We start from the raw sequence: 19123 nt of genomic DNA, 5'->3' as shown, positions 1-19123 counted from the left end.
ACTGTAGAATTAGTTCTACCCTGAGATTGGTACAAAGCAAGCCTGACCCACTGTGCTACATGGCACCTCTTGAACCACAGGGCCCGAACCCTGAAAGTGGAACAGACCAGGGAAACTCCTTCCAAGTCCAGGCACTGGTATGTGGCAGTTTCAACAGTAAGTCGAAAAGCTCAGATAGGGAGCTATTTGTACCCCATGGAGATATCTGCAACATCAATGAAGAGGAGGCTTATTTTAAATACATGGAAGAATGCAAATCAGACTTGCAAAAGATGGGGCTTGAATGTTTCAATATACATTTTATACCTTTTGTTTAAATTCACAGGGTGAGAAGCAAGATTTTACTTTAAGCCTGTGCATCTTTGTGTTTATTTACATACACAATTAGAGAGTGGTATGTGATACACACAAAGTCATCTAAAGGGTGATTCTTGAACAAATCAAACTGGAATCCTGTCATGATTCTTTATCTTAAGTTTAAGCCATTTTTAACAGCTTAACACCCTAAATGGATTTTTAGAACCTCAAATAGTCATTTTAAGTCCTTACCTTACTATTGTGACATTGATCATCATACATTTCTAAACATTTTAATTTAAAAAAAAATGGTGACTTAATTTTTTATTAACTTTATTAATCCTGGCTTCTGCTGTAGGGAAAGGAAATATGATGACACAGGAATGTCACCTTTTTGTGTGGCAATCTTTAAAATGATTATTTCCTGTCAGCAGTTGGGATTGGAGATTGTGTCTGGCAAATAGGCTTCTGCAGGCTCTCCCTCCAGCAATGTTTATCAGCCGCATGATAATGAGTCAATTTCTATGTAAATATAATCAGTATTTGATGGTGGTGAGGAAACCTCCTAGATTAAATGATTTTTGTGGTTCCTTGATTAACATACTTTATGAAACTATTACCATATGCACTACCGCTGCACATTTGGAAATAGCTCAGCTTCAAGTCTAAGGTCTTTCAAAAGAAATGTCAACGCTTTTCAAAAGAAAAAGTATGTGTGTGTACTCCTGTGACAAGGAACTCAAGATGCTGTATTTGGATACACTTGTATTCTTCCATCTAACATTCAACAATTAAGTGTTGAGTATTAACTGTGTTTCAAGCCTGCTGTAGGCATGTATACACCACCCCAGCAGTCAGCAAGAAAGACAGGATCCCCGGATCTCAGGGTATCTCTATCTGAACGGGGAGAGAAAGACAGCCATGAGATCAAAGGCTATTCTTTTAGATCAAGCTTGTCCAACTCACGGCCCGCATGCAGCCCAGAACAGCTCTGAATGCATCTCAACACAAATTCATAAAATTTCTTAAAGCATGAAATTTTTATTTGCAATTTCTTTTTAGCTCACCAGCAATCATTAGTGTGTTTTATATATGGCCCAAGACAATTCTTCCTTTTCTGATGTGGCCCAAGAAAGCCAAAAGATTGGACACCCCTGTTTTAGATAGTGACAAAAGAGGGAGGGATATGGGGCTTTTTTTTGCTGGGTGATCAGATGTCTTTCTGCGCTGACATCTGCTGAAACCTAGTTGATTAGAAGGAGTCAGCTGAGTGAAGCTACAATGAGCAATCCAGGGAGATCAAAGAGCAGTGCCATGGTCCAGAGGAGGGAATGAGCATGGATGTTCAAGGCATGTGAATTACAGTGGGGCTGGAGCAGGAGGAAGTAGGAGCGGTGACTGCAGCAAAGTGGTAAGCAGGGGCGTAACACTTACGTCTGTTTGCGTAGGGGCAATAGGGTTACCAGATTTAGCAAATAAAAATACGGGATACCTTGTGAACATTGAATTTCAGATCAACAATGAAAAAAATTTAGTGTAAGTGTTTCTACAACAATACTCAGTATTTGGCATTGGATCTGGCAATTCTAATCTTTTTTAAAAAATTATTATTTTACTTTAAGTTCTGGGATACATGTGCAGAACGTGTTGGTTTGTTACATATGTATACATATGCCATTGTGGTTTGCTGCACCCATCAACCCATCATCTACATTAGGTATTTCTCCTAATGCCATCCCTCCCCTAGCCTCCCACCCGCTAACAGGCCCCGATGTGTGATGTTCCCCTCCCTGTGTCCATGTGTTCTCATTGTTCAACTCCCACTTTTGAATGAGAACATGCAGTGTTTGGTTTTCTGTTCTTGTGTTAGTTTGCTAAGAATGACAGTTTCCCCTCTATTCTTATTCTTATCATCCAAAGTGGAACACTTCTGAGTGAAGGGTGTGTTGTTGGCAGGTAATCTAGGACAGTGGCTTTGCCTGGATTTGATTCTGGCAAACCAGGCTGTGTTGTCATTGTACTTACGGAGTTTGAATTTCTGTAGGAGGTTATGGGAGAATTTTAATTGGTGATATGTCATATTTAATGTGCTGTGACTGTTGTGTGGAGAGTAGACCCTACATAGAATATAGAGTAACCAACATCAGTTAGTTGGAGATGGGGTGAGTGAAGCCTATTAATGGACAGCAGTAAGATGAAGTTAACACAGGATTCTTCCTTTGTTGTTGATTAGTGTTAGACCTGGTTGAGAGATTGGGGTATAAATACTATTGACCCTTCACCACACACACACACACACACACACACACACACACACACACACACACCAATTTTCTTACTTTTAGAGGCCCCATGCTACATCATAGCAAATATATTTAGTTGCACAAACATCTCTATATACATGCACATATAATTAAGAGCTGCCTTTCAATTGTCTAATATGCCCAGTGTTATGTTTTTGGAATGCTTAATGAAATACTTACTAATTCCTATGTTACAGTTTTCTCTGTATATTTTGCTAGTCCTTTTCTTTCTCTTTCAGATCTCAAGCCTTTTCAGAGATTCCTGAAGGGTCTGTAGAAACTCTAGAGCATTGGGCCCATGATAGCCTTAAAGCTGGAATTCCAATGAGTCTGACTGTCTTCCTTACCCCATGCTCTTAACCATGATTTCACTAAAATACCTCTTTGCACTATTGAGTAGGTGCATCTTAGCCTATGATTTCAATGTTTCTTTTTCTTACTTAACATTATATTATATATGTTAACTAATATTTTGCAATCCTTAATGCCAGGAGTTCTCAGAGTGTGGTCCTTGGACCAGCATCACCTGGAAATTGTCAGAAATGCAAATTCTAGGTTCCCATTCCAGACCTACTGAATCAAAAACTTGGACTTGGGCTGAGTAAGCTGTGTTTTTATAATCTTTCTGGGTAATTCTGATGCACACTCAAGCTGAGAACCTGCTCTATAATAACTTTTTAATAGCTATGTAACATCGCAAAAATTAAATATGCACGTTTTTAATCATAGTTAAAATCGTAGTTATCTAAATATGTTTTTTACATTACATTTTGACACTATATTCCAGTTTTATATTACACACAATGTGGGCAACAAAATTGTTCATATATATGGGGCTTTCTTCCACTTTTCAATTATTCTTTAGAGTGGAATGACTAGGGTAAAGATTATGACCATTTCACCTTTTCTGTCAAATTTCTTTCCAAACACACATGTTTACACTGCCTCTCCCAAAATATATGCAAACAAGTTTTCCTATAACCCAAACAACTTGAGGTAGTATCTTCTTAATATGGATAATTTAACTGATAATCTCACAACTTTAAAGTGATACCTTGTTTCAGTTAGCATATTTATTACTAATGAATGAGAATACTCTCTCCCGTTTGTCTGAAATTTATATTCTCAGTGTGTGAATTATAATTTTGTCTTTTGTCCATTTATTAGTCATTTTGTAGTTCTTAAAAATTGAGCACTTTACATATATATGCATATATTGACACACTACTTATTTTCTTCTTTCTCTTTTTGTAACTTATATTTGTGTGAATTTGAGACACAGTCAGCAGGGTACTTTTAATAATACATTTCATTCAGAAAGTGCATTTATAGTTTCAAACTAGGCTGTCTATTGCACCTTAAAAAGTAGATCTTATGCCCTCAAAATTGTCAGGTTGGGCTAATATCAGCTATGGAGACAAGTTGAACCAAACTCCCACAACTTTCATACAACAAAGCCTTGTTTCTTGTTCCTGTTACTTGTTCAGTATAGATCAGCAAGGTAGCTCTGCTATAGCATGCAAAGGCCCAGGCTTCTGGAAGCTCTACCATCTTATAGCTGTGCCATGAAAACACAGGACCTCTACAAGGGGTCATAGAGTGTGGAGGTAGCACAAGAAGCTTTTAAATGCCTTGGAGCTACTCATTGCTGCTTTCAACAGGCCCAGTGCCCTGAAGTAGTCACATGGCCTCAACCAACTAGAGGGGAGGATAGGATATACGGGAAAGTCACAAACATTTGGTCAGCAGCAAATGTCTGTGTCAGTTGCTTTCATACTATGATGAATACTCTAGAATAATGCTATAATGGGTATTCTGGGCACGCATTCATTTATTCATTTACTTATGTCAGGCAGGGTTCAGGCAGGGGCAGAACCACTACTCTATATTTCAGGTGTGAGCAAGTTAAGATAAGAGAGGTTTATACAAATGTTACAAGCTCTGGGGAAGTTAAGTTTGGAGATGGCACGCAGAGATCTCTGCTGAAAGCTTTGAGGCAGGTAGTCCTGGAGAGCTTGCCCAGAGCCTGCTGCCACTCTTCAAAGTCTCTGGGAAATTCCCACCAACTCTCTCTGTCTGCAGTCATAAAGCATGTTTCTCATGGCTCACCAGGATCCTGCTGTGAAATTTCTGCCCACATGTCTGGCTACAACTACCTCAAGGGAATAAAGGCTTCTCCTTCTCTTTCATCATCCACATCTTACACACATGCTTTTTCTTGGCCAACTCTAAGCCAGAATTATACATACAGGACAGGGGATTCATGGATGCAAAGTGGAAGAGACCTTAGAAGGCTGGTGGTAAGGCCAAGTTGGCAATAGACAAGCTGGCATACTTACTTATTTTCAGGGGGCAAATAGAAGAAACCCATAGTGCTGAAGGTAATGTGTGTGTCTATATCTCCATTACACTCCTTTTTGAGTGAGACCATAAAGTTGACCTTTCCTATTGTTAATTAACTTGAATGACAGAAATATTTTCTAGCACTAATTTGAAAGAAGTTTTGGTTTTCTCTCAATTGGCTGTTCATAAAGTTTTAAAGCCACAATGTCAGAAGGAGAATAGGAATACTGCCTAGTCTTCAACTCTCAAAGAGATTAAAAACCTTCTTATGTGGATATAACTAAACACAGGTGAAACAACTAGTGTTTAGCATAAGATAATATGTAAATAGCATGAAATCTACTGCTTAAGGGCACAGAGAAATGAACATGTGGATGGAAAGCTACTATATTTAGAGCTCAAAATAGAAAAACATTTGCACTTCTTTGACTGTAAAATATAACATCTCTTTTTTGCCTGGAGTTCAGACAGAGAAACAGAAACCACTCTTTGTATTTTACGTATGAAAGATCTGAGGCAAATTAGAGCTTATACAACATTTAGAAACTGTGAAGAGGAGAGGTCAGGAATGCACTACTGAGCGCCAGGAGAGACAACACAGAGATCTTAGTCAAAGACTTCAAAGCAGATGGGAGCCTACTACTAATGAGATTAAATAGTTATTAATGGAATAAACTAGCTGACAATGCAGTAAACTTGCAATTAACGGGATAAAATAGTAACACTGAGCTGTCATGAAAACTCCACTGCAACAGAGACCATGGCATACTACGATGATGAAATAATTACATGACCACCTCCCATCTTATTAGATTATTTTAATATCAGGTTTAATAAGGAATATCTCTACAGTGGTCTCTTGCATCAGCCCTTAATTATCCTTGCATGTGGATACAAATCACCCAAGGCATCAGAAATGAATAAAATTTTTCTCTGGCATGGCAACTTGAGATTGACAATGGCTTCCTAGTGGACTGTGTTGAGAAGGATCCTGAGCTGCATCTGAGCTCACCATGAGAGTGCTTGGTCTGATGTGTAAACATTCCTGTGGTGTAGAGAGGGCTATGATTTGCCTTCCATGTGTTTGCCCTCTGTAACTTCCCACTTTCATCTCCCTACCTTCCGAGTAGAAATGATTCTTTCCTGCTAGGTGCTATGTGATATCAATTTAACATCTTTGTTCTTGTGTCTTTGATAGACTGCACATTAATGTGCCTACTGTGCCTATACAACATAAGATATAATATGATTTTCAAGATAAATAATAGATTGCTTTGTTTCTTAGATCTTAAAAACCTTTTCATCTCTTGCACATGTGGAAAATCCTAGGGAGACCAACAGAGGGACCCCAGGGATCTTATCAAGATGGCGGAGTAAAGGTCTTGCCCCCATGAGACTCGGTATGATGAAAGTGAAGCCTATTTCAAACAAACAATATTACTAAATGTAAGGCTTGGTTCTTTTACCCTCCCCATGCTGACATTTATTATCTGCCAGAATCACAGCAAGCTACAATACCAAAGAAGTTGATTGGAGGTACTCAGTAAATAACATTTGATGAAAAGAAAATTAGGTGATAAAGAGACCTTTGAGAAATTAGAAAACAGCCTTCTAGGGTTTCAGCCTATTCATCATTTACTAAGGCTTTGAATAATACAGCAGACCTAAGAACCAGCAGCAACCTGCTTCCAAATCCTGAAAATACTGAATCAAATGGTTGAATGGTACAGCTTGAGGAATTGTTCAAAGTTGACTCCAAATAACCTTTGATTAAGGAAATAAAAAGGAAAAAGCAAAAGCTAATCTTCAAGTTTAACAGAAAGGCTTAAAAGACTCGTGACAAGCAACATGAATTATTCAGGCTAGGGATATTGTGACTTGCCTTTTATACATAAAGGCTCAAATGTCTGATCACAAACCCGGTGCAAATATATTGATGTATATCAGATGAGTGATGCTTGAGAGAGGAAAAAAGATGAGCCTGTCTTCCCTAGTGCCGTGGCTTTGTTTTCTGTAACAAAGTATAGTGAACTTTGAGTCCCAAACCTTTTTGTTATTGTTAGGAGAGAAGGGGCCTCAAGCAACAGACTTTTGTTGGGGCAAATAAACTCTTCTGGAAATGTCACCTCTAAATCACTTCTACATACAACCTCAGGTATCCAAATAGAACACAATAGTAAAATTGTACCTTTGTGTTTCTTCAAGGTCATGGCAGAATTGGTGAAAAATATTCTATCACTAGCTGCTGGGCATAGTAACTTGTACCAGTAATCCAAGAAACTTGGAGGCTGAGGCTGAAGGATTGCTTGAGACCAAGAGTTTGAGACCAGCCTGGGTAACAAAGATCCCCAACTCTTTTTAAAACCTTCTATCACTAGCTCTTGATATCAAAATGTGTTTATTAGAGCAAATGACACGTAACAGTTATCCTGTTGCTCTTCTGCTGTAAAACCCCATCTCTTTCAGAAAGATGTCCCTGACATGCTCTAGTTAACCCTGCTTCTAAGTACTAATAACACTTTGTATATCCTTCCACTTACTCTTTCTAAGAGGCATTGTGTAGTGAAGAAAGCATGAGCTTTGCAACTAACCCAAATCCTTTTAAGCAAGCCACCTATCTTCTCTGACTCTCTGTTTCTTTGTCTGTATAAAAGCTTTCTGTGAGAGTCCATGAGATATAGTAGCAGCTGAATAAATGAGAATATTTTGCTATCAGTTAGACCAAGAGGTCTTAGGAGTAGGGGTCCTGACTGAGTGTGTGTATCCCACACAAGATACCTTCAGCTCCTTGCACCTAGGAAATAATTTTTGAATGAATGGTCTGTCTGGCTCATATGTCAATCCAGGTATCTAGCTCTTCCTTTTAGTGTGTTTCCATATAATGTAGACATTTGTCCCTTACAGCACTCTTTGTAATGTATTTCAGAATGTGTTTACATGTCATTCTGGTTCGCAATTTCTTGAGACTTCCCTCTTTTATATCCAAAGTATCTGACACATGCAAGAGAGAGGAGGGAGGCTGGGTAAATCAGGAGTTGGATAGTTATATGAGAAGCCTAAAAGCTTCAGAAGTTCATGTACTAATGGAACATTTATTTTTGTAGTAGTTTGTTTGTGTTCATTCTACCATTATACTTACATTACTATCTTATTCATCTAGTCATCAAACACTGAATTCCAATGTGCTCGGTAACATGCTGAGGGGTTCAGAGAAGAATTAGAGAAAAAGTTAGAATGTTAAGTGTGCACTTTTACCCAAAGATTTAAAGTTTCCCAGGGGAAATCAGACATGGGATGCATGAGAGAAATTATGAGTTCAAATGATGTTGCCCTTATGCTATAGACTGAATGTTTGTTTTCCCCTTAAAATTAGTATGTTGACACCGAAGCCCCAATGTGATGATATTGGGAGATGGGCCCTTGGAGAGGTGATTATGTCATAAGGATAGAGGTCTTGTGAATGGGATTAGTACCTTATAAAAAAAGACCCCAGAGAGTTACCTTGCCCCTTCTGTCACATGGGCAAGAAGATGGCCATCTAGGAAGCAGGACTTTACCAGACACCAAATCTGCCAGTGCTTTGATCGTGGACTTTGCAGCCTCCAGAACTGTGAGAAATAACTTCATGTTGTTTATAAACCACCCAGTCTATGGTATTCTCTTAAAGCAGCCTGAATGGACTAAGACACCCTCCTAGGAAGTGTTTACTGGGTTCTCCGGGATTCTCACTTGAAGTCCAACTCCTTACAATAAACTCTTGATTCTCCACCATTTTTACCTTAAACTCTTTCTCTCTGCAATCATTTCTAGCCACTGCAAATAACTCTCCTCTTCCCAAAACACAGCCTTTGTCTGAAAAACTCTCTTCCACCCCTCATCTGTGCCTTACTCCATCTTCTTCACATCCTTTAAAGCCCAGCCAGCCCAATGCCACTTCTTCCTTGGGACCTTCCCTTAGTCTCCAGTCCCAAACAATCTTTCCTTCCTTTAAATGTTTTCAATCTTCAAATATTTTCCTTCTTTAAGTACTGCCTACTTTCTGTTGACAGCAAAATGAAAGTGGAAATGATATTTGAGTTTTGCAAACTGAGATATGTAGGATGGTTAAGTCAATAAGCACAAAGGTGGTGTGAAGGAAGGACTGGGTTTAGGTTGATGTGGCTACTTTGACAGAATGCTGGCCAGCACCAAGGGTGCCTATCTCAAGCTCGGGAAAGGCCATGGTTAGTGGCATAGATTTGGGTCTTATGCAGAGAGGTGGAAACAGAGTTAAAATGAATGGGCCTGACAAGAAAGACAAAAAGCAGGAGACACAGGAATGAGAATTAAAGAGTGCCCATGTTTAAAGACTAAAAGACGGAGAGGAAATCATAAATGAGATGAGGAAGGAGCTCTCTGCCAGGTAGAATTTTTTAAAACGTGGAGTTTATAGGGAAATGCAAAAGGGAATTACAGAAGTTAGATAAAAAGGAAGGTAGTAAAAAAAAAAAAAAAAGCAAAGATGACTATACTATCTGGACTCCAGTCACCTGGTGTCCTTGAAGCTTAGGACATACACATTTCTATTGTCATACCACAGCATAGTCGTCCTCAGGTCATGGGTGCAACACAACCTCAAGGCGATAGGAGAGAGCAAGTGTTGACTGGAATGGGCTCTCACAGGCTGGTCAGTGTAGAACTTTGTGTACACAAGTTAATAATTATGAAGGAAGCATTTTGGAGTTTGTAAGAGGAAATCATCAATACTAAGTGGAAAAAAAATAACATGGCAATATGAAATTCTTTTATTAGTTCTTTATCCATGCTAGGTTTCTAGTGAGCAAAAATAAACATGTTCCAGATTTTTTAAAAGGACTTTACTAATTACCATGGATAATATGTACCAGATACAGTTAAAGTAAATCCAGTGACTCCAAATAACTCCTCAAAGTTGAAATGCTGCAAGATCAAAAAGAGGGGAAAAAAAGGAAAGAGAGATGAAAGAAACTTCATTCTCAGGTTAAACATCTGATTGACAAGTGTTATATTGGAATTATATAAGTGAGTCAACTGAGTAAATCATCTGCTCAGAGAGCTTCTGGAAGTCATAGCAGCACATGTGCTAATTTGAACGCTTAATTGTTTACTCTTGTAACTGATGTGAGATAACTGCCTGTAGAAGCATAAAGATTGATGTCTGTGAGAGAAGGACAAAAATGGACTTTGATCCTCAGGCTTCTATTGTGAATAGTGCCACAATAAACATACGTGTGCATGTGTCTTTATAGCAGCATGATTTATAATCCTTTGGGTATATACACAGTAATGGGATGGCTGGGTCATATGTCCATTAGTGACAGACTGGATTAAGAAATTGTGGCACATATACACCATGGAATACTATGCAGCCATAAAAAAGGATGAGTTTGTGTCCTTTGTAGGGACATGGATGCAGCTGGAAACCATCATTCTTAGCAAACTATCACAAGAACAGAAAACCAAACACCGCATGTTCTCACTCATAGGTGGGAACTGAACAATGAGATCACTTGGACTCGGGAAGGGGGACATCACACACCGGGGCCTATCATGGGGAGGGGGAAGGGGGGAGGGATTGCATTGGGAGTTATACCTGATGTAAATGACGAGTTGATGGGTGCTGACGAGTTGATGGGTGCAGCACACCAACATGGCACAAGTATACATATGTAACAAACCTGCACGTTATGCACATGTACCCTAGAACTTAAAGTATAATTATAATTTTAAAAAAAAATAGACTTTGATCCTCAGGCTTCTAGTGTGTTCAAATGGGAAAAACTAGCCTTCTCCCTCATTAACCAGGAAAGGCTCACTGAGAAAAGACCAAGACAGAGATACAAAGTCACAAAAGGGACCAGAGTGGATTGGGCAGCACGTATGAAAGATGGACATTTTGATGACGCTGCTTGGACAAGCCACAAACCCTTGAGAAGAAGGGGGAACTAGATGTTAAAAACAGTGATGAGACACATGGAAAGATGCTTAGCATCACTGATGACCTAAAAATTGCAGATCAGCCCCACAATGAGATACCACCTCACACCCATTAAGATGTCTACTATCAAAAATATGTAAAATAACAAGTGTTGGAAAGGATGTGGAAAAATTGGAACCCTTGTGCACTGTTGGTGGAAATATAAAATGTTGCAGCTGCTATGGAACACAGAAATGGTGGTTCCTCAAAAGATTAAAAATAGATTTACCATATGATCCAGCAATTTCACTTCCATCCACAAACAAATGAATGGGTAAACAAAATGCAGTATGTGCATACAATGGAATATTATTCAGCTTAAAAAGGAAGGAAATCCTGGCACATACTACAACATGAATGAACCCTGAGGACATTATGCTAAGTGAAGTAAGCCCGACACACAAAGACAAATACAGTTATGATTCCACTTACATGACATACCTGGAGTAGTCAAACTCATAAAGACAGAAAGCAGAGGAGCAGAGGCCAGGAAGGTGAGAATGGGACTTGTGGTTTAATGGGTATAGAGTTTCAGTTTCACACAATCAGAAAAATTCTGGAGATTGGTTGCACAACAGCGTGAATGTACCTATTTCTTTTTTTTTTTCTTTTTTTTTTTATACTTTATGTTCTAGGGTACATGTGAACAGCATGCAAGTTTGTTACATATGTATACATGTGCCATGTTGGTGTGCTGCACCCATTAACTCATCATTTACATTAGGTATATCTCCTAATGCTATCCCTCTCCCCTCCCTCCACCCCACAACAGGCTCCAGTGTGTGATGTTCCCCTTCCTGTGTCCAAGTGTTCTCATTGTTCAATTCCCACCTATCAGTGAGAACATGCAGTGTTTGGTTTTCTGTTCTTGTAATAGTTTGTTGAGAATGATGGTTTCCAGCTGCATCCATGTTGCTACAAAGGACATGAACTCATCCTTTTTTATGGCTGTATAGTATTCCATGGTGTATATGTGCCACAATTTCTTAATCCAGTCTGTCACTGATGGACATTTGGGTTGGTTCCAAGTCTTTGCTATTGTGAATAGTGCCACAATAAACATACGTGTGCATGTGTCTTTATAGCTGCATGATTTATAATCCTTTGGCTATATACCCAGTAATGGGATGGCTGGGTCAAATGGTATTTCTAGTTCTAGATCCTTGAGGAATTGCCACACTGTTTTCCACAATGGTTGAACTAGTTTACAGACCCACCAACAGTGTAAAAGTGTTCCTATTTCTCCACATCCTCTCCAGCAGCACCTGTTGTTTCCTGACTTTTTAATGATTGCCATTCTAACTGGTGTGAGATGGTATCTCACTGTGGTTTTGATTTGCATTTCTCTGATGGTGAGTGATGATGAGCATTTTTTCATGTGTCTGTTGGCTGCATAAATGTTTTCTTTTGAGAAGTGTCTGTTCATATCCTTCACTCACTTTTTGATGGGGTTGTTTGCTTTGTTCTTGTAAATTTGAGCTCTTTGTAGGTTCTGGATATTAGCCCTTTGACAAATGAGTAGATTGCCAAAATTTTCTCCCATTCTGTAGGTTGCCTGTTCACTCTGATGATAGTTTCTTCTGCTGTGTAGAAGCTCTTTAGTTTAACAAGATCCCATTTGTCAATTTTGGCTTTTGTTGCCATTGCTTTTGGTGTTTTAGACATGAAGTCCTTGCCTATACCTATGTCCTGAATGGTATTACCTAGGTTTTCTTCCAGGGTTTTTATGGTTTTAGGTCTAACATTTAAGTCTCTAATTCATCTTGAATTAATTTTTGTGTAAGGTGTAAGGAAGGGATCCAGTTTCAGCTTTCTACTTATGGCTACCCAGCTTTCTCAGCACCATTTATCAAATAGGGAATCCTTTCCCCATTTCTTGTTTTTGTCAGGTTTGTCAATGATCAGACAGTTTTAGATGTGTGGTATTATTTCTGAGGGCTCTGTTCTGTTCCATTGGTCTATATCTCTGTTTTGGTACCAGTAACATGCTGTTTCGGTTACTGTAGCCTTATAGTATAGTTTGAAGTCAGGTAGCGTGGTGCCTCCAGCTTTGCTCTTTTCGCTTAGGATTGTCTTGGCAATGAGGGCTCTTTTTTGGTTCCATATGAACTTTAAAGTAGTTTTTTCCAGTTCTGTGAAGAAAGTCATAGGTAGCTTAATGGGGATGGCATTGAATCTATAAATTACCTTGGGCACTATGGCCATTTTCATGATATTGATTCTTCCTATCCATGAGCATGGAATGTTCCTCCATTTGTTTGTGTCCTCTTTTATTTCATTGAGCAGTGATTTGTAGTTCTCCTTGAAGAGGTCCTTCACATCCCTTGTAAGTTGGATTCCTAGGTATTTTATTTTCTTTGAAGCAATTGTGAATGGGAGTTTGCTCATGATTTGGCTCTCTGTTTGTCTGTTCTTGGTGTATAGGAATGCTTGTGATTTTTGCACATTGATTTTGTATCCTTCAGACTTTGCTGAAGTTGCTTATCAGCTTAAGGAGATTTTGGGCTGAGACTGGGGTTTTCTAAATAGACAATCGTGTCATCTGCAAACAATTTGACTTCCTCTTTTTCTAATTGAATATGCTTTATTTCTTTCTCCTGCCTGATTGCCCTGGCCAGAACTTCCAGCACTATGTTGAATAGGAGTGGTGAGAGAGGGCATCCCTGTCTTATGACAGTTTTCAAAGGGAATTTTTCCAGTTTTTGCCCATTCAGTATGATATTGGCTGTGAGTTTATCATAAATAGCTCTTATTATTTTGAGATACATTCCATCAATACCAAAGTTATTGAGAGTTTTTAGCATGAAGGCTATTGAATTTTGTCAAAAGCCTTTTCTGCATCTATTGAGATAATCATGTGGTTTTTGTCTTTGGTTCTGTTTATATGCTGGATTACATTTATTGATTTGCATATATTGAACCAGCCTTGCATCCCAGGGATGAAACCCACTTGATCATGGTGGATAAGCTTTTTGATGTGCTGCTGGATTTGGTTTGCCAGTATTTTATTGAGGATTTTTGCATCAATGTTCATCAGGGATATTGGTCTAAAATTCTCTTTTTTTGTTGTGTCTCTGCCAGGCTTTCGTATCGGGATGATGTTGGCCTCATAAAATGAGTTAGGGAGGATTCCCTTTTTTTCTATTGATTGGAATAGTTTCAGAAGGAATGGTGCCAGCTCCTCCTTGTACCTCTGGTAGAATTTGGCTGTGAATCCATCTGGTCCTGGACTTTTTTTGGTTGGTAGGCTACTAATTATTGCCTCAATTTCAGAGCCTGTTATTGGTCTATTCGAGGATTCAACTCTTCCTGGTTTAGTCCTGGCAGAGAGTATGTGTGCAGGAATTTATCCATTTCTTCTAGGTTTTCTAGTTTATTTGCATAGAGGTGTTTATAGTATTCTCTGATGGTAGTTTGTATTTCTGTGGGGTCGGTGGTGATATCCCCTTTATCATTTTTTATTGCATCTATTTGATTCTTCTCTCTTCTTCTTTCTTAGTCTCACTAGCTGTCTATCAATTTTGTCAATCTTTAAAAAAAAAAAGCTCCTGGATTCATTGATTTTTTGAAGGATTTTTCATGTCTCTATCTCCTTCAGTTCTGCTCTGATCTTAGTTATTTCTTGCCTTCTGCTAGCTTTTGAATGTGTTTGCTCTTGCTTCTCTAGTTCTTTTAATTGTGATGTTAGGGTGTCGATTTTAGATCTTTCCTGCTTTCTCTTGTGGGCATTTAGTGCTATAAGTTTCACTCTACATAGTGCTTTAAATGTGTCCCAGAGATTCTGATATGTTGTGTCTTTGTTCTCATTAGTTTCAAAGAACATCTTTATTTCTGCCTCCTTTTCGTTATGTACCCAGTAGTCATTCAGGAGCAAGTCATTCAGTTTCCATGTAGTTGTGCAGTTTTGAGTGAGTTTCTTAATCCTGAGTTCTAGTGTGATTGCACTGTGGTCTGAGAGACAGTTTGTTATAATTTCTGTTCTTTTACACATTTGCTGAGGAGTGCTTACTTCCAACTAGATGGTCAGTTTTGGAATAAGTGTGATGTGGTGCTCAGAAGAATGTATATTCTGTTGATTTGGGGTGGAGAGTTCTGTAGATGTCTATTAGGTCCACTTGGTGCAGATTTGAGTTTAATTCCTGGATATGCTTGTTAACTTTCTGTCTCGTTGATCTGTCTAATGTTGACAGTAGTGTGTTAAAGTCTCCCATTATTATTGCATGGGTGTCCAGGTCTCTTTGTAGGTCTCTAAGGGCTTGCTTTATGAATCTGGGTGCTCCTGTATTGGGCATATATGTATTTAGGATAGTTAGCTCTTCTTGTTTAATTGATCCCTTTACCATTATGTAATGGTCTTCTTTGTTTCTTTTGATCTTTGTTGGTTTCAAGTCTGTTTTATCAAAGAGTAGGATTGCACCCCTGCCTTTTTTTGTTTTCCATTTGCTTAGTAGATATTTCTCCATCCCTTTATTTTGAGCCTATATGTGTCTCTGCACGTGAGATGGGTCTCCTGAATACAGCATACTGATGGGTCTTGACTCTTTATTCAATTTTCCAGTCTGTGTCTTTTAATTGGAGCATTTAGCCCATTTACATTTAAGGTTAATATTGTTATTTGTGAACTTGATCCTGTCATTATGATGTTAGCGGGTTATTTTGCTCGTTAGTTGATGCAGTTTCTTCCTGACATCGATGGTCTTTACAATTTGGCATGTTTTTGCAGTGGCTTGTACTGGTTGTTCCTTTCCATGTTTAGTGCTTCCTTCAGGAGCTCTTGTAGGACAGGCTTGGTGGTGACAAAATCTTTCAGCATTTACTTGTCTGCAAAGGATTTTATTTCTCCTTCCCTTATGAAACTTAGTTTGGCTGTATATGAAATTCTGGGTTGAAAATTCTTTTCCTTAAGAATGTTGAATATTGGCCCCCACTCTCTTCTGGCTTGTAGAGTTTCTGTCAAGAGATCTGCTATTAGTCTGATGGGCTTCTCTTTGTGGGTTACCCGACCTTTCTCTCTGGCTGCCCTTAACATTTTTTCCTTCATTTCAACTTTGGTGAATCTGACAATTATGTGTCTTGGAGTTGCTCTTCTCGAGGAGTATCTTTGTGGCATTCTCTGTATTTCCTGAATTTGAATGTTGGCCTGCCCTACTAGGTTGGGGAAGTTCTCCTGGATGATATCCTGAAGAGTGTTTTCCAACTTGGTTCCATTTTCCCCCTCACTTTCAGGCATCCCAATCAGACGTAGATTTGGTCTTTTCACATAATCCCATATTTCTTGAAGGCTTTGTTCATTTCTTTTTCCTCTTTTTTCTTTAGACTTCTCTTCTCGCTTTGTTTCATTCATTTGATCCTCAATCGCTGAGACTCTTTCTTCCAGTTGATCGAGTTGGTTACTGAAGCTTGTACATTTGTCACATATTTCTCGTGTCATGGTTTTTATCTCTGTCAGTTCGTTTATGGCCTTCTCTGCATTGATTATTCTAGTTATCCATTCTTCCATTCTTTTTTCAAGATTTTTAGTTTCTTTGCACTGGGTACATAATTCCTCCTTTAGCTCCGAGAAGTTAGATGGACTGAAGCCATCTTCTCTCAACTTGTCAAAGTCATTCTCCATCCAACTTTGATCCGTTGCCGGCGATAAGCTGCGTTCCTTTGGAGGGGGAGATGCGCTCTGATTTTTTGAATTTCCAGCTTTTCTGCCCTGCTTTTTCCCCATCTTTGTGGTTTTATCTACCTTTGGTCTTTGATGATGGTGACGTACAGATGTGGTTTTGGTGTGGATGTCCTTTCTGTTTGTTAGTTTTCCTTCTAACAGTCAGAAACCTTAGCTGCAGGTCTGTTGGAGTTTGCTGGAGGTCCACTCCAGACCCTGTTTGCTTGGGTATCAGCAGCAGAGGCTGCAGAAGAGTGAATATTGCTGAACAGCAGATGTTGCTGCCTGATCATTCCTCTGGAACCTCGTCTCAGAGGGGTACCCAGCCATGTGAGGTGTGAGATGTCAGTCTGCCCCTAGTTGGGGGTGTCTCGCAGTTAGGCTACTCGGGGGTCAGGGACCCACTTAAGCAGGCAGTCTTTCCGTTCTCACATCTCAAACTCCGTACTAGGAGAACCACTACTCTCTTCAAAGCTGTCAGACAGGGACATTTAAATCTGCAGAGGTTTCTGCTGCCTTTGTTTGGCTATGCCCTGTCCCCAGAGGTGGAGTCTACAGAGGCAGGCAGGCCTCCTTGAGCTGCAGTGGGCTCCACCCAGTTCGAGCTTCCTGGCCACTTTGTTTACCTACTCAAGCCTCAGCAATGGCAGGCGCCCCTCCCCCAGCCTCGCTGCTGCCTTGCAGTTAGATCTCAGACTGCTGTGCTAGCAATGAGGGAGGTTCTGTGGGCATGGGACCCTCCAAGCCAGGCACGGGATATAATTTCCTGGTGTGCCATTTGCTAGGACCCTTGGTAAAAAGCAGTATTAGGGTGGGAGTGACCCGATTTTCCAGGTGCTGTGTGTCATGGTTTCCCTTTTTAGGAAAGGGAATTCCCTTCCCCCTTGCGCTTCCTGGGTGAGGCGATGCCTTGCCCTGCTTCAGCTGTTGCTTGGTGGGCTGCACCCACTTTCCAACATGCCCCAGTGAGATGAACCCAGTACCTCAGTTGGAAATGCAGAAATCACATGTCTTCTGTGCCACTCAAGCTGGGAGCTGGAGGCTGGAGCTGTTCCTATTCAGCCATCTTGGAACCACCCCCTGAATGTACCTATTTCTACTGAATTGTATACTGAGAAGTGTCGAAGATGGTGAACTTGTATAATTTACCACAATTTTGACATTTTAAAAAGTGGTCTTAATACATGTATTCATTCATTTGACAAATCTTTTAGTGCTCACTAAGTGCCAAACACTGTTCTGATGTTGGGGAACACTAGCAAAACTCAACATATAAAAACAACCTTATGTTCGTGAAGTCGACATTCTAGTGAAATACAACAAACAAAATGAGTAAAATAAACTATATTCAGTGGAAGAAAGTGCTATGGAAAAAATGAAGCAGAAAGTGGAAGGGAAAGAAGATCCAGAGTTGCCGTAATTTGGGGTGGACAGGAAGGCCCCACCTCAAAGGCGGCATTTGAGCAGAGGCCTGAAAGTGAGGGAGTGAGGCATGAAGGTAATGGGAGGGAGAGTGGTTCACACAGAAGGAACAGCAGTGCACAGCTGGGAGTCTTCCACTGTGTTTCAGGAGCTGCAAGGAGGCTAATGTGGCTGGAGCTGATGGAGGGTGCAGGTGAGGCTGGGGGATTAGGAGACCAGCAAGGAGACCCATGCAGTAATGCTGAAAAGAAATGTTGGTGGCTTGGATTAAGGCGGTAGCAGTGGAGAGAGTCATCCTCAAAGTAATTGAACAGGGTGTGTTGATGGATTTGGTGGAAGAGTGCAAAACAGAAGGGAGTCAAGAATGACTCCAAAGCAGAGGTGATTTTGCACCCCATGGCACACATGTCAACATCTTAGAGACAGTTTGGGTTGTCGCAGTCAGGAAAGGGAGGAGTTTGCTACTGGCATCTGGTGGGCAGAGGCCAGGGATGCTAGTAAAGAGACCAGAAGGCACAGGACACCCCCACAACAGGGAATTGTCCTGCCCAAAATGTCAATAGTGCTAAGCTGAGAAAGCCTGCTTTAAGTTGTTTGGCCTAAATAAATAGAAGGCTAAACAACAGAGAAAGCCAGACTAAGGTGATTAGAGGTCAGGCCGAAGACTTAGAAACAAAGGAGAATATATAGCTAAATTTTATTAATATTCACACTGCCTCAGGGACTCTGCTGAGCACATTGGATAATCCCAGCTAATTGTCATAGCAGTACTATGTGGGATGTTTTGGCATCCTGATACATAGGAAGGAACAAAGATGGTTTAACCATAGGCAGTACACCGGGAAACCTGGATTAAACTAAGATCTCTTGGGACTCCGAAGCTCAGGGCCCCAACAGTGTGCCATGCAGTCTTCTAAATTCACCATGTTGCCAAGGAAAGCCAAACAATAGAGACAATGTAAGCAACAGATATATATGTATATCATTGTATATATATATATATATGTACATATGTACGCATATAAATATATATGTCATTATAATTTAATATATATTTTCCTTTTATTTTTTTCCTAAACGTGTGTCTAGCAACATGGAAAAATAATCTGC

The sequence above is a fragment of the Macaca fascicularis genome, chromosome 2, assembly GCF_037993035.2.
Source record: "Macaca fascicularis isolate 582-1 chromosome 2, T2T-MFA8v1.1".
NCBI lineage: Eukaryota > Metazoa > Chordata > Mammalia > Primates > Cercopithecidae > Macaca > Macaca fascicularis.
Note: the sequence above shows the minus strand (reverse complement) of the source record.